Source organism: Equus quagga, chromosome 4 (genome assembly GCF_021613505.1).
Source record: "Equus quagga isolate Etosha38 chromosome 4, UCLA_HA_Equagga_1.0, whole genome shotgun sequence".
NCBI classification, from domain to species: Eukaryota; Metazoa; Chordata; class Mammalia; order Perissodactyla; family Equidae; genus Equus; species Equus quagga.
This window is the reverse complement of record NC_060270.1, coordinates 42,214,074-42,230,899: the sequence shown is the minus strand read 5'-3', so window position 1 is coordinate 42,230,899 and position 16,826 is coordinate 42,214,074.

Below are 16,826 nucleotides of genomic sequence, written 5' to 3'. Positions count from 1 at the left end.
TAGATGATACCAGGAGCGACATGAGTGATGAAAACTCTTTGAGAATTTGCAGACTCTTAAAAGCCAAGAGGGAAATTAAACCTACTCAAAAGCCCTTCCTCAGCCAAAGTCCTAAGTGTCCAGAGCACTTTAATGGGCAATGGTTTTTGAAGACACCAGACTTGTAGGGTTATATACAAAGGCAGAAACATATGGAGCTTCCCAGCTGCCCAGTTCCTGCCTAAGAACTCCAGAGAAATGCTTAGTTCCTCTGCCTCAATTAGCTTCAGGCTGTTACAGATCCACTTCTGCTGATGGGAGAATTGCTAACAACTTTCTCTTCTCCAAAGGCCATTTAAGCTCTTAGAAGGTTGTACTTCTACCAGATCAATACTAATTGGAGCTGGTGGTGACATCTGTAGATATTGGAGTGACAGGCAACACATTGACTCCTGGTCTTCCTTCTGATCTCATCCAGAAACATCTTTCCCTCATGGCTAACAGTTCTTACCTTCTCTGTCTCTCTAAGACTGCTTGTAAAATTTAGCTCGTTAATTGTGTTATATGGTGCTGTAAAATATCTGGGGAAAAAGTTCATATTAAAGCTTGTCTGAAACCCAAAGAATATAAAGCTTTGTTATTGGCAGAGGAGATACAATTATAGTGACAGTGAATTCAGAAGATAGCGTGTTTTTCATAGTCTAGGGAGAGAGTACAATCTTGGGCTTTATGAAATTTTAATTAAATGAATATATAGCCTCAAATAATATACAGCAGACACAAAACATACAGACTTCCAATTGATCCCCGGTGAATTTTCTGTTCTTGAGATGCCAAAAAGGGAAATATTTGACAGATGGGCCATCTACGCAACACATTATGCTGATATCCTCAATTTGTTTTACATATTACGGGAAAGATGAATCTGAAACTTTAGTTGTATAATATAACTGAATATGTATATATTTATATAAACAATATGTTTGTATAATCAAGAGAACACTAACTATAAAACAATTTTTAGACCGAAGTTTCTTAAATGTCCAGGATTTAATTTGTAACTTAAATTCATAAGCTTTTGATTTGGGCACACTATTGATAACCTATTTCATAGGCTGTCTCTTGCTACTAAATTATCGAAATCAAAATTTGACAGCCATTATATCTGGATGGGATCTATAAATGGGATCGATTCCATTATCAGTGAGAAAACCGAATTTTTTCCAAGTTTGTACAGTCTACCTAAAATCTTGCAAAAGACTGACTTCAATAGGGACTAAGACACCACGAAGACAGCCTAGCCCACCTCGCAATAGACTCAACTCTACTAATAGTAAATTTGCTGCTACGAGTCATTAATCTTCCTGTTTAAAAATGAAAGACATGGCCACGTGTTTTGGAAGCCCTATTTGCTTCCAAATAGGATTGTATGAGGAAAGCATCTAAATAATTGACTAACATTTTCACTCTTTTGTCCTAATATTTTGGCACCAGGAAGATAGCCTCACATGATATATTCTGCAACTACATCAACACCGCCTCATTTCAGAAAGCATTTAGTGAGTGACACACGCGGTCCTGTGGAAGATGCCAAGGTGACTAAGAATACTTCAGGGAGCTAAAAGTCTGGTACTATGTGGTAACACACTATGCTTACTAGAAACTGAAGGAAGGTGGTGCCATAAACAAATGCTGACATGGAAAAGAAGGCATGTGTGTAGGTAGAATAATGCCTACTTGTGCAATGCAGCAGCCTTGAGAGTAACAAGTCTGGAACTTAGAGGTAGAGGACCTGAGTCTCATTCCCAGACCAGACAAGGACTCGATGTATGACTTGAGCAAGTCACGCAACATCTCTGGATCTCCATGTCCTCAACTGTAAAATGAAAGTAATTATCTCTCTTCTCAGGGTTGCTGCATAATTGAGATAATGTATGTCAACTCATTATTAGTTCAATTTGAAGTACACTTAGATGAGATTGTAAAATGGAATTTATTGGCCATTTAAAATATCATTTAATAGCTATTACTGGTTTGATTTTTAAGAGTAGTTTTAAAAGGGATTGAAAGTTAGTAGAAACTTTGATGCATACTAAATAAACATATAAGAATGTAAAAAAAAAGTTTGTTTACAGTAAAATGTAAAGAAAAATATTCAAAATTTTTTTTACAAAAAATGTAAGGTAGCAATGTAAGTATTTTCAATAATTTAAACTTTATGATCTAGGTTTTTTGGGTTTTTTTTTTTTTTTAGGAAGATTGGCCCTGAGCTAATGTCTGTGCCCATCTTCCTCTGCTTTATATGTGGGACGCCTGCCACAGCGTGGCTTGCCAAGCGGTATGCAGGTCCACACCTAGGATCTGAACTGGCGAACCCTGGGCCGCCAAAGCAGAGCATGTGAACTTAACCTCTATGCCACAGGGCCAGCCCCTGTGATCTAGTTTTTATAAGTTCAAATATAAGTTATTCAATCACATGAAAATGACAGCTAGTATTATTTCATTTTGGATAATTAATGTAGCAATAATTTTCTGTCTTTTACACACTTCCCCAAATAACACCTGCAGGTATGCGCTCTGTCTTGGGTATAGTTACTACTGATGCAATGTTTGCTCTTGGAAAATTTTTAATTACTTTGTAAATTCTTTTCAGTTCCAGTGTCACTTTCTATTGGAAGATTAGTTTGGGATTAAAGAAAGATGTAATTTTAAATGTTGAGGTCCCTCCGAGATGAAAATTCATCACCTAACTTCATATTGAGCTTACACAATAGTAGAACAAAAATGAGTTAGGTTTCCAGATGCTTTAAGGAAACAGCATTGGAGAGGAGAAATTTAAAGGCACAAAAGCAAATCATATGACATACCTAGAATAGTGAAATTCATACAGACAGAAAGTAGAATTGAGGTTGCCAGAGGTTGAGGGAGAAGAGATGGGAGTCACTATTTAGTGAGTGCAGAGTTTCAGTTTGCAATGATGAAATGGAGATAGACGGTGGTGATGGTTGTACAATAATGTGTATGTACTTAATGCCACTGAATTGTACACTTAAAATGGAGGGGCCAGCCTGGCGGCGCAGTGCTTAAGTCTGTGTGCTCTGCTTCGGCGGCCTGGGGTTCACCAGTTCAGAGCACGAGCACGGACCTATGCACCACTTGTCAAGCCACACTGTAGCAGGCGTCCCACATATAAAGTGGAGGAAGATGGGCACGGATATTACCTCAGGGCCAGTCTTCCTCAGCAAAAAGAGGAGGATTGGCGGCAGATGTTAGCTCAGGGCTAATCTTCCCCCTTCAACAAAAAAATAGTCAAAGTGGTAAATTTTATGCAATGTATATTTTACCAAAATAAAAAAATTAACAATAAAAAATTGCAAAGTGGCTTTTAATGACTCCCACTGCTCCTAGATAATCCTGGTTTTCTTTGTTGGTTTGCATATTTCAGTTCACTGTAGATAAGAGCAGGTATTAAAAATAAAAGAGAAAGTTAAAATTACAGTGGCACCTGCAAAGTCTCTTTCAAATTAAAGAAAGTTCTTTAGAGATTGCCAGATGACAGAAAGTATCTCTGATGCTTTACACATGTCTACCTGGCTTCAGAGAATGAACAATTCCAAAAGGGAAGAAAGGAACTAACCTGAGATTTATCAAGTATCAACTAAGTACTAGGCACTGTACTAGATGCCTCTACTGGCTTTGTCCCCTCCTGTCCTCACAGGAACTTTGTAAGGTGTATTATTATTTTCATGTTACAGAAGAGGAATGAAGACTGATTATAACTGACAAGGTCAGATTTGTATTCCCAGAAGTGTATGAACTTGGTGATTTGAATCCGTGTCTCCCAAATAGGAAATCAAGGCCCTTCCCAGATTTGTTCTGATTTGCTCTTATTAAAGTGTTAACAAATATATTTTGTTCTTCTTCCCTATATAAGTGACTGGTAGCTTAGGCAATATTTAACCACTTCTAGGTGGTGGTGGTTGTGTCCCACAGTGGAAAGAGTATGTGACCGGGAGTTTGGAGAAACACTCCAGTCACAGCTAACTTTCACTTCCAGTTACTATGGATGGATCAATAAACCCTGTGTAGCCCTCGCTTCACTCAGCTGTGAAGGGAGATAATAACTGAGTTATGCTATAAGAGCCAAAAGTGATTGTGGATGGAAAAGCACCTGGCAGTGATTAAGGGCTGTAAAACAAGCGAATCAAGCATTTGCAGCCACAATTCCTAATCATTGCAAAGATCTCTCCAACTTATCTGGCTACCCTATCACCACGCAATAATGTAAAGCCTTTTGGTTTGAAAAGCTCTTATAGTCCTTCATTTTCTCAAGATATTCTCTCCAGCCTTCTTGATAGGGCTAATCAATGGAATTCTGATATCCAGGGTGAAGACGGCAATGAAGTTTTAGGAGTTTGAGAAGCTTGTCTCCCAAACCACGTTGACTTCTTCCTGTCTTGCTCCTCCAGGCTTTAGCCTTCCTCTCTCTCAAATAGAACCTCATGATTCTCAGAGAGAGAAAGCTGTCAGTGCCTATGCATCAGCTCAGGAGCCACAGTCCTATTATCTGTCAATATGACATGTCTAGACACAGAACTGGCTTTATTGTTTGGAACTGTCTTGGAGATGGTGTACAGAGCGCCTTCTGGACAGGTGGTAGGTGCTAATGAATGATGTGGTTGCCACGCAGATAAACCAGGCTGGCAGGGAGAACAATTAAAATGATGTTGCTGCTATGCCAATGTTATTTTAAAATTTAATCATGCTGCTGGGTGGCTTAATGGGAATTTCTTTTCCATAATAAAGAAACCAAGCCAGATGCTGGTGCTGTGAATGAGGTTTTATCCACACAGCACAAAGAAAATGCTGTTTTGAGGATCAATCAGATTAATTCGCAAATGTAGACGGTAAAGCAGCAGAATTCAGAACCCAAGGTTGGGTTTTCTCACTGTTTTATTCCATTAAGTTTGTACTTTATCGAAGCCAACCCAGTAATTATAAAATGCCTTCACTTTTACTATAGAGATTCAGCCTGAAGAGGGTTATACCACGATTAAGGGTGAAAGATATGCAAACACCCAGGAGAACTTCAAGAATCCAATTGATCAACTTTTAACTTCCAAACCGAAAGAAAATAGTTATAATAGGCTGTATCTTCTGATCATAGTAATTAACTTGGTCCTAATTAACATAAGAACGAGTTATTTTTACTAGATGACACAGTTAATATGAGACACGCCCTTGATTTCTCACGTTTTGGTGTGTGCAAGCTTAGTAAGAGGCTAAGATCTTCCTCTATAGAACAGGAGCCAGTAATCTACAGCCAGAGGGGCAAGTGTGGCCCACTGCCTGTTTTCGTACAGCCTACAAGCTCAGAATGTTTATTACATTTTTTAAATGGCTTTTAAAAATCAAGAGAAAAATCATATTTTTGTGCCACATCCATTCATTTACGTATTGTCTATGGCTGTTCTGGCACTACAGCTGGCGAGCTGAGTAGCTGCGACAGAGACCATATGGCCCCCAAAGCCTCGAATATCTGTTATCTGACCCTTTACAGAGAACATTTGCCAAACCAATGCCCTGAAGTCATCCTGCTTAGGTTCAAATCCTAGCCTACCACTCATTAAATTATTAAATAACATAACATATGTTATTTGTGAAAACTAAGTTAAATGTAAATAATATGCTTAAAACAGGCCCTGGCACATAGTGAGAACCCTATAACTGTTATTTGTCATTCCTATTATACTTCGTCTTTTAAAAAGGTAAATGGTTACATCTTACACTGGTGTGGAAAATTGTAAGTAGAGTACTTATTAAGTGAGAAAATAATTGAAAAATATGAAAATGATTATAAACATATTTTATGTAAGCTCAGCAAATAAAATTGCACAAGGAAAAGGTAGTGTATGTATGTTTATTATTCATTGCATCACCCTGCAATGTTCTTAGCCAAAAATCTTAGTGTAATTTTGAAGCCCATTAATCAAGACTGAAAATATAATTAAGTAAAAACAGTCAGATTGGCACATTGACCATATTGCTTAAAGATAGGATTAAGGCCCCTGGAATTATTTTCCTAATAAAATACATAATTAGATATTGATCGCTTAGCTAAAACACCAGCTGCAATTTAAGCAGTTATGACCAATTCTGTCAGCTCACTGTGTTACCTTAAACGTTATAACACATAGGACAAGTGCCTGAAAAGCTAGTGATATTTTAATTTCAAAATTATGCTGTAGAGGCTTTTAAGCAAACATTGTCTTTACTTCTGTCTTAAAGCAAATTTAATCTGAGTTGAAAATATATTTGTTTAAGGAAAAATAACAAAGCAAAGGTGATGGTGGAATACAATGATCAACATAAAAAGGTCTTTGAAATTGTTAATGGGAAACGAATTAAAAATGGGTAGAGACTATGAATATAAATTTTAAGAAAGAATGCAAATGATAAATAAATCAAAAAAGAACAGAAATAGTAAATAAACAAATGAAAAATACTGGTTTTCATGATTAATTCAGTTTAACATAAGACATGTTTGCTTAAGGACTAGCAAGGATTTTTCCTAAATGATGATCATGCTGGTAAGTGTAGAATAATCTAGCAAAGGCCAATGCAATGTGTACCAAGTGCTTTACACACAGTAACTCAGGTAATCCTCAGAGCCACCCCCTAAATTCAGTGCTGTTATGGGAGGCATTCTAACAATGTTTCACTAAAAAAGAAACTAGGGCCCAACATCATACATACTAGTTGGAAGTAAAGCTGGTATTTGAACCCAAGCTCTCTAGTTCTCCAGTTGTCACTTCCAAACATTATGGTATTGGTGCAATGATATGGACTCATTCATACTCCTCTGGTTTCAGAGAAAACAATACATATTGTGAGCTGAGGACAAGCAAAGAGGGGGAAAGATGGTCTCCATTGATGTCCTCTCCATCTTAACTTCTTCCAAGAAAATATATTTGCTTATTCCACAGCTTGTCCTAGACCAGTGGTAAATATGTTTTCAATGACATTTGTAGAACAATATAACAAAAGTCTTGCCAAGGCTCATAACAGCACTTTCTCGCAAGTCAGAAAAACTACTACACAAATATACTGTGGCTGTTCCCAGGTTTAAGGTCAGAAGAACAATCACAAATTAAAGGTACAGATGGGGTTTTTGTGTTGATATACAAGAAAGAAGAGGGACAAGTATTTACTGAGGATCTGCCAAGTTCTAAGAGCCTTATATGTGTTGACTCATACTGACCTCCTAACTCCATGAGGTGAGTTATTATCTCCACTTAAAAGATGATATATTTAGATCATATTGGCTGAGTTATTGAAACTTAACCAAGCTCACACAGCTAGAAAGTGTCATAGCCTGATCTTAACTCAAGTTTATCTGATTCCAAGATCTCTGCACTTCCCAGTAGACAGCATTGCCTCCTATAGAAGCAGTTGTTATCTCAGGTTTGATCTCTATACCATGAGGAAGTGGAATTCTTATGTGTGTTGTTAGGAGCTGGGGTACAAAATCTGGAGAGTGTGAAAGAAGGAACAAACATGAGAGCAGGAAAGGACACTTGAGCAGAAAAGTGGGAGGACAGCCTGGATAAACACTGGGATCAGGAGCTGGGGCTCACAGTTGATTTTATGCTCTCCTTTAGCATGACATGTGAGGAAAGCAGATTAAAGAGTTGAAGATAAGACACACATTGCCTAAAATTCATCATTAACCTATTGGGAGGCAGCATGGAGTGATCCATATCATGTGAGCCACTCTATGTTTACACCGCTGAAACCTGATGAAAATATGCATCAAAAACACCTATGAAAGAGAATATAGATCAATACCTGGCCACCAGATAGAGCCACAAAGAGGAGCAGGATGCAGAATCTCAGGAAGGGGTAGGACTCCAGCATGTGGTGAGAGATGGCAGCATTAAGAATTTAAACTAACGATGGAAATCCTGCCTAGGCAGTACAGCTGGGAGGTTGACCCAGCCAGCACTCAGTGCCAGATGGCCTGCCATGAGCAGACAGGGTCCCAGGATGGCAAGAACTCAGACCCAGAGGAGCAGAATAAGACCCAGATAGAGGTAAATGAAGTTCCATGCTGATTTTTATGGTTCTCTTAAAGTGCTTTACCAAGCTCTGTCTTTATACAATGAGTGTCTAGACACATCTCTCCCACTAGACTAGAAACTCTTTGAAGGCAGATGCTATGATTTATATATCTTTAAATACCTAGACCCTAACATTACAGATTTTAAATAAACAGTTTATGGAGGATGGATAGATGAATGAAAAGAACTTAATTACGTGAGTTTAATGAAAATCCACTTACTCTAGTTGAGTCACACGAGCCCAGAATAGGCTTAGCAGTCAGGCTGACGTACTGATGAATCACAAGAGTGACCAAACCAGAGCTCCTAAGAGTCTGTTGACAAAGGTCAGAACTGTCCCAAGGGTCCTGCAGGGCTGGGTCCTCAGGTAGGGCTGCTGGGGCCACTGCAGTGGGACAGGAGGGATGTGAAAGCAGGGAGCCAACTGAGTCAACCCAGCATATTGAATTTCACCAGTGCAAAGCATTGCCCTTGACTTTGGACTAACTGGACAAATTGGAGCATGTCCAGAGAAGTCAGGGCAGAGTGGAGAGAGGACAGGTATCCCTGCTGGAGATAGAATTATGAAGAAACCGGGCTGTCTCACTGAAAGAGACAAGAACTCATAGGGACATGACAGCTGACTTCAAGCAGATTTTTTTCTGTATAATATTCTAGGGCAGAACTGAGACCAATGAGTGTAGAATAAGCAGGTTGACTTCACTTGCTAGTAGCGTAGATAAGCCCACGTCAGGGAAATTATGGGAATCATTCTCACCAGACTGGAATTGGTGAGATTGAGATATAGAACCACAGGACCTCCAAGTTCTTTTCTAATCACCTCTTCTGTGCCTCTGAAGTCTCGTGTTTTGAGGAAGCTCATCAAAACCTCAGAAGGACAAAAATCATGCTTAGGAACTGGAGAGAAAAAGAGAGGGAGAGAGAGAGATAGAGCAGTATATGGCACCCAGAGCTGATGTGTCTTTGTGTAGTTTTCAATCTAGAGTCAATATCTATTGGTAATGTTCTCTTTCTAGGCAACACAACCTTCTCAAGGCGTCGTGCTACCTCACTGAAGTAACAAGTTGCTGGTTATCATGTCCCTCATGCACTCTTTACCCTAAGGATCCTGAATCACAAATCTCATCCACATAGTAGTCTTGCTTTCACTTTTGAAATATTAACTAATTTGCTTTAATGATCATACTCATTACCCCCTTAGTTCTATGAAATACTGTCATACAAATTAATTAGTTGATCCTCCCATGACAAATATTATCCCCTCTCCCTCAATTTCAAAGCTAATTTTAATTGTCCAGAGTCAGACTGTGAGTCAACAGCAGACCCAAAACGTGAACTTGGAACTCTGACAGTCCAAAATGGACATCCTGCCCTTTAAATGTAAGGATGATGTCGTGTGCCTGCTGACAGCAGGACGTGACTTGGTGACTTTTGTTTTCTTTAGATGATGAAACTGTATAGAATCACCAGCGCTCTCTGACCCAATCGTTCATTCATTCATTTATCCACTATGCTCAGCAAATGCAGGCTCAGCCTACCCCCCCGGAACCCAAAAACCCTTCCCAATATTTTTTTAAAATGGCCAAAATCATAGATTGAAAAGTGGGTAAAAACAGATTTTTCTAAGTGGAGGAGCACCTAGCACATTACTAGATACATTTGACAAAAATGTCTCACTTGAACTACAAGGCCCTGTGCTGACGTTAAATGGGTGAAGATGGAAGACTGAATTAGTTCCCCAGCACATTCTGAATCATTAATAGTGTGAGGACCTTTAAATTGCATAGGATATGAAGTTCTTGAGCTTTAATGGACACAACTTTTTGGTTCAAACTAGTTTTGAATTTTTATTATGTGCTGGGCAAATTTGCATGAGTGTCACTAAATCCCCAAATAACCCATAAGGAATGTACTTTCAAGGAATGCCTGAGACTCCAAGAGGCAACTACCGAATGGCAGAGCTCATAGGACTGAAACCCAGGGTTCTGGGGCTTCAAAGGCCGTACTGCCTTCACTTCCCCAAGCAACTCCCCTTTCAACAGGTGAACAACAATTAGGGGATGGATACCCTTCATGAGGTACTTGGGTAAAATGCTGCCTGGTTGTAGCAATTAGTAAGCTTAATTCTGGAGACCCACTGGGAGTGTGCTCAGGGTCTTGGAGCCACACTAGGGGAGGATGTATGCTTGTGCCATCAGCACAGCAGCCAGGTTTTACCAAGGGCTGCAGGAGAGGGTGAGAAGGAGAGTATTCACTTTGTATTGGTCCATAGGAGACCAAGGCATCCAACATCTTTACAGCAATCTACAATCAGAGGGGAGGTGTTTTATTGAACACCTTTGAGTTCTGTAAGGTAGCACGATCCTGTAGAAACAATGAGAGCAGGTCAAGGGGAGCAGCTTCAGCCAGCAGTCAATGAGCTGGGTGTCAGTCAAGCTCTGCTCTGATGGCGACCTGCTGTGAGCTGATCCTCATCCCTATACTGCAGTTTAGCACAGCAGTTCCACTACACTGTGCTTCAGGTTACAAAATGGTCCTAACTGCCTGGGAAGGATCTGACAGCACCTTAAAGTAAATATGAACAATGTGAATAGCACTATACGAACCCTAACGCGTTAATTTTCTTTTAATATTTTCAGACACCCTTTGAAAACCAAGGCTTGTTGAGATGCCCGCTCAGGAGGGTCACTGGCATATCCCACATCTAGACATACATTATACTGTGCGTTGCAGCCCACCCATCTACGTCCAAATATGCAAAGCTCATAACTAAGAATAAGATTTAGTTATCAGTATTTTCCATCTGAATGCATAATTATAAGAGTTGATTAGAAAGTCTCTTTTTAGCTCATTCATATCTCCAGGGTAGACACAGAATTAGGCGACTGTAATTGCAGAGGCTGGAGAAACTGGGAGGCTTTGAGTTGGCATATATAAAATGACAAGGAAAAAAAATCCAAAAGGTGTCCAGTCAAATTAGGGTAAGTTTTTGTTCACTTGTTTCTGATTCTCCATTACAGCCCTGGGGGCTCATAAACAAATTTTTACATAGTCTACTTTTTCTCTTTCTCTCCATACATGTATTAGTGTGTTTTGACATAAAGGTGAATTCTCACAAGCCACTATTAATCTCTTAATATGTATTTATTCCTAATGCAATAACTGGCTAGAACATTGGAAGATTATTCCTGAGCCATACAGTGTGAACAAGTTCACATGCAGAAACCTAAATCCTGCAAAAATGAAATCTTGACATCTAGAAACTTCTCTCAAGATGCAACTGGAAGAATGAAATGTGGCCCAAGAAGCATAGCAAGTCCTAAGAATACGGCAGAATTTGACCCTATTTTATTTTTGCTCATACTTTATAGATTAAAATATTATTTTAACTTGAAATAAACAAATACATGTATCTTTCTTATTTCCTCCCATCCCCCCAAAAGATAAGAGCAAAATAAAGTTATCTTTAGTCTGCAGCTGCTACCGGAACCATCAAGAGATAGCACTGGTAAATAATGTAGCCACATAAAAGCTTTGAAGCCCACAAAGATGCTCTTCCTTTGCTAGAGGTGGGGCAGCAGCACTAGGTGAACAGAATGAGAAACAGGAAAGCCCATGATATTCCTAGTGACAGTCTCTGCATGTGTCCACGTGAGAAGGTGCTTTGAAATATGAATGCCATTATTTCAGGTTACCCTGTTCACAAAGAAATCATTAATTTGGCAAATACAGATAAGGGTCTACTTCGAATGAGGGAAGCTGTGTTTTAATAGCAATCCGAGCTCGGCAGAAGCAAATACATCTGTCCAGGTAAGTCAGGAAAGGTTTGTTAAAGGAAGTGGTATTTCATTTGAGCTGGGTCATCAAGTTGATGAATGTGGACACTTACTGCAAGCAGAGGGAACAAAAGAAGCAAAGTCTTGACGACATGCAATCTCATGGCAAACTGAAGTAATGGTTAAAAAAATCCAGTGGGGCTGGAGCATAGGGTACTTACCAGGGATGGGTGGGAGATGGGGCTGGAGGAATATATGGGGTCAGATTGTAAAAGCTCATATAGGAAGCTAAGAAGTTTGAATCTTAACTTAAAGCTGTGGAGAACCATTTGGGGTTTCTACGCAGGCAGGTGACATAATCAGAACAGTGGGAGTTTTATTTTGTTTATTTTATAAATTTTATTGAAATATAATATAGACATAGAATAAGTGTACAACTTGTTGGATTTCACAAAGTGAACACAGCCATGTCACCAGCACCCAGGTCAGGAAACACAACATTGCCAGCTCCCCAGAAGACCCCTCCATACTCCCTTCCTGTCATTAATGCACCCCTTCCCCAAAGATAACCATTATCCTGACTTCTAAAACTGTTGATAAATTTTCTCTGGTTCTGCATTTCACATGAATGGAACACACTGGTGTGTGTGCTTTGGCGTTTGGCTTCTGCTCACTGTTATGTTTGTGAAATTCATCCATGTGTGGTAAAGTTGGAGTTCATTCGCTCCTGTTGCTGTGCAGTATCCCACTGTATGAGTATACCACAATTTATCAGTTCTACTATTGAGATGGACAGTGGGGCTATGTCCAGATTTGGGCTATTAACAATGTTGTTATGAGCATCTCATACTAGTCTTTGGGTGCAGATGTGTATTCATTTCTGTTGAGTACAGTAGGAGTGGATTTGCTGGGTGGAAGGGCTGCTCTTCACCTTTAGTTGATACTGCTAAACATTTCTCCCAGGACCTGTTCCCATTCACACTCCCACCAGCAGTCTAAGAAGTTCCAGTTGCCCCACATCCTTGCCAACTTCGGTATTGTCTTTTTCATTTTAGCCTTTATCTAGGTATGTGGTAGTATCCTGCAGTGTATTTTGAACAGTGTGACAGCAAAGCAAGACTAGAGGTGGAGGACCAGTTAGAGAACTGTGGAGATAATCCAGTAATGAAGTATTACAGGCGTCAATCCAGGACCATGCCAATAAGAAAGCAAGTGTCCATATTTGTCACCTATCATACACACCCAGTAAAAAGAGCATATGCAATAATATTGAGAGCTTGTATGAAATTTCTCATCATCTCATACATACTTGCATTTTTTTCCTTTCGATAAAATGATTTCCATTTTTATGGGATTCTTAATCCCAAAGTCCTTTCTAATGAAGCCACAGAAATGCAGCCCAGTCCTGGCCAGTTAGCAGAAGAGAGACAACAAAAGGCCTACGTGTGTCTCGGGCTCTGCCTTGTCGGGGGCGGGGTTGGAGGCTGGCCCGGCGGTGCCCCAAGCGCGGCTCTCAGCGGAGGTCCCAGAAGGTGGCGGGGTGCAGGGAGCGCCCCAGAAGCCGGCCTGATCCGCTTTCCCAAGAGGGCGAGAGGGTGTCTGCTCCTGGCTCGCGGTGAGCCCCTTCCGCAGGGCCACCTGGCAAGGACGAGGGACTCAGAGATGGGTGGCAGGCCAGCCAAGGCACCTGCAAACGTTTAGGAGAGGAGTTTTCATTGTCCTCTGTATAGCTAATTGAACTAATGATCTTCACTTGCCATGGGAACAAAAAGGATTTGGGTTGTGAATTTCAGCCTTCAATCCCAGGTGTTTTAAGACAGTTTTCAGAAAGTTGGCAGGCCATACAATTTAGGGGACCATTTCTGAGGGCAGGGTGTGTGAGGCGTCTGGGAAGCGGTATGCCCATGGCTTGCACCCTTGGCTTCCAGTCCAGAGAGAGGCTGCAGCCCCTCCCAAACGTTCCACACTCCCCCTACCCCTCCCTCCCTCCGCCTCGGAGGAAACAAGTCCTGCTGAGCAGCTCTCTTGAACACCCACCCACAAACCCTGCATTCCGGAGCATGTCTCTGATGCCAGGCGTCCGGCAGGGTGCGCTTCTTGGGAAGGTCTCAAAGCCAGGCGAGTTGGCGCTGAAATGGTGAAGAAAGTTTATAAGGGAGGTCCTTCCCCACTGAACCATCTTATCGCATTGCAGTGCGTTCTTTTTTTGAGGCAAGTAAAAAGTTCCCCTCTGTCTCTCTCTCTGTCTCTCTTTTTTTTTGGTTAACTTTCTCTTTTAAAAGTCTCTCTCAGCCCATCAATGTGTTTTTAGCCTCCCTTGTGATCCCTAAGTAAGTCGGACTCTGGAGTCTGCACCTTAAATTCTCTAAGTAAAGCATCTTCTTTCTCAAACCCACTGTTTCTTCTTTTGGTCGCATTTCCTATCTCTGCTAACAGCATCATTTATACCACCAGTCATCGGTTCAGAACCTTATGCATCTTTGACTTCTGCTTCTACTCCCACCCTGCCCACACACTAAGTCCTGTCATGTCCACCTCTCACAGCACCCTACTTCTTACTTTCCTACTTCCACCATCCTGGCTCAAGTCCTCTTGCCTGGAACCTTACTAGTCCCCAGCCTGGACGACAGCTCACCTCTACTCACCTCTAGCATCACCGTTCTGATGCATCCCACACTGCACTGAAAGTTCAACCTTTCTCAAGTATATATATCAAGTATATATACTTGTGTGTATGCATACATATATGTATATATGTATATATATCAAGAATATATATATACAGCCCTTACTTCCAAATTCTTATATTTTTAAACGTCCAAGGTTATGCAATGTCTGCAGAATAAAATGTAAATTTTTAAATAGGCATTCAGAGCTTTCTGAGTAAACATTCTCCCGCTCCTCCTCATTGGTACTTTGCTGTCTGGTCCAGTAGATTTCAAATTGTATTTTTTGGAACCCCAGTATTTATGGAAATTCTATAGAATCCATGTCAGAGACTAAAGGTAGGGAAGGAGATGCTGAGCAGGTAAGCCCTTGCTCCTAATATCATTATATATATTATATTTTATATTTATATAAATATTTATATTATATTTAATATATAAATTTATTATATTTTCATCTTATATACAAAAGTTCGACTGTTTAAAAGATAGTAATGAGTTTTAAGCCCATTGCTCTCTTGTAACTGAAAACTTTTCTGAGCTCTGAACATTTGATCTTTCTCTTCTATCCTTCTCAACTGGCTGAACTGTCCTTTCAATCTTCCCATGCATTTCAACATTTCCAGATCCAGCATGCCTTCCAAAACCACCCTAAATGCACATCTCCATCACTAACCCCAGAGAGCCCCTTTCTGCCTCCACCCTGGAGCCAAAGTTCTCTTTTCCACCCTGAGGGAGAGGGCTGAAGGAAAGCTCTGTGCACGTTGACAGGGCCTGTTGATCAGCAGGTTTCCACTGTGGTGCATACATGGACCAGAGACTGCCAGGCTGGCGAACCTCCAAAAGACGAAAAATTACCAAAAAGAGGAAAGACTTCTTTGAGGCACTCTGCCTCTCATTTAGACCTCTCGACCTCCTTCCAGCGAAATTCTCATGTTTCAGCTGAGAGGCAAACCGAGAGGCTGTGGTGAGAAGGCTCGCTCATGTGGCCACTTGGGGGAGACACGTTCAACCAATCACCTGGATTTCTATCCCTACCCAACTTCAGCTCCCCCTACCCACCATTGCCCTCTTGGAGGAGTCACTCCTTGAAAAATGATTCTCACCTTGATTACAAACTTTCCCTGTGTGTGCTCTCACCTCTGGCTCCCTCCACTCATGTATCCAGCAATGTCTCCCACCCACCTTCATCTTCCAGGAATGTACCAAAAACCCTCCCTCTCAGTATTTGAGCTGAAAGTTCTCAAATTTCACTGAATTCATGTTTTTGGTGCAATAGGTTCAAAGACCCAAGCATTGTTTTGGATTGGGGAAGATATCTGAGGTCCAAATTGGCCAAGAGTCAAGCAAGTTCAACAAGATGAAAAGCATTGGGCAGGAAACTAAATGAAGGGCTAAGAGGAAATGAATCACATCTGAAAGTGTTGGACAAAATTGAAGACAAAGAAAGCAAAAAGCCTCAAACCCAGGTGTTCTGGCTACCGAGACAGTAGCATCAGAAAGAAAAGACAAAGATCTGAGCTTCATGCTAAAATTGAGGCAGCCTGGCCTTAGTCTTTCTTACAGTTCTTCTGGGGATGAGCAATCCTTACCAACATATGTTTAAAGGAAGGCCAGAGCCATATTTACCTATGGTGTGACCCCAAATGTGGTAGCAGCAGGAAGTTCTATAATTCTCATGCTACTTAAATGAAAAAATTATTTCCTTCAGAGGTAACATATGATGTGATTAACTGTGTTCAGATTGTGTTCAGATTTTGCTGAGACTCTTTATACAATTTTGAAAACAATGAGAAAGGCAAAGATATTTTCAACATGCAGCTAAAGTTTTGTCCATACACCCAAACCAATGTGATGGCTTTTACTGGTAGACCCATTGAGGTCAAGGGGGAAAAAATGATCACTTCATTTAGCAAGCATGCACTGGTCAATTAAGTGACCCCTTAAGAAATAGTCAATTCAGTAAAAAAAAAAAATGGTTGAAATTGTGTGCATGTGTGTGTGTGTGTCGGGATGGGTATGTTCTCAACCAAAAGTAGGAAGTATCCATAAAAGAAGAGCTTTTGTTGTCACGGCCACCCATAATGCACCCAGAATGTGCTTGCTCTCTGATTTCTAATGACCCTTGGTCTTGAAAACAACTGAGCAAAGCAAAGATTTGTTTCCATATCTACTCTTAGGAAAGATAATGAAAATAACACAGTCTGGAAAAGATAAAACACTCTGTGAGCATACGTGTATGTGCCTGTCCCATTGAGGGTAGGAAGACACAGAAGCTCAGGAAT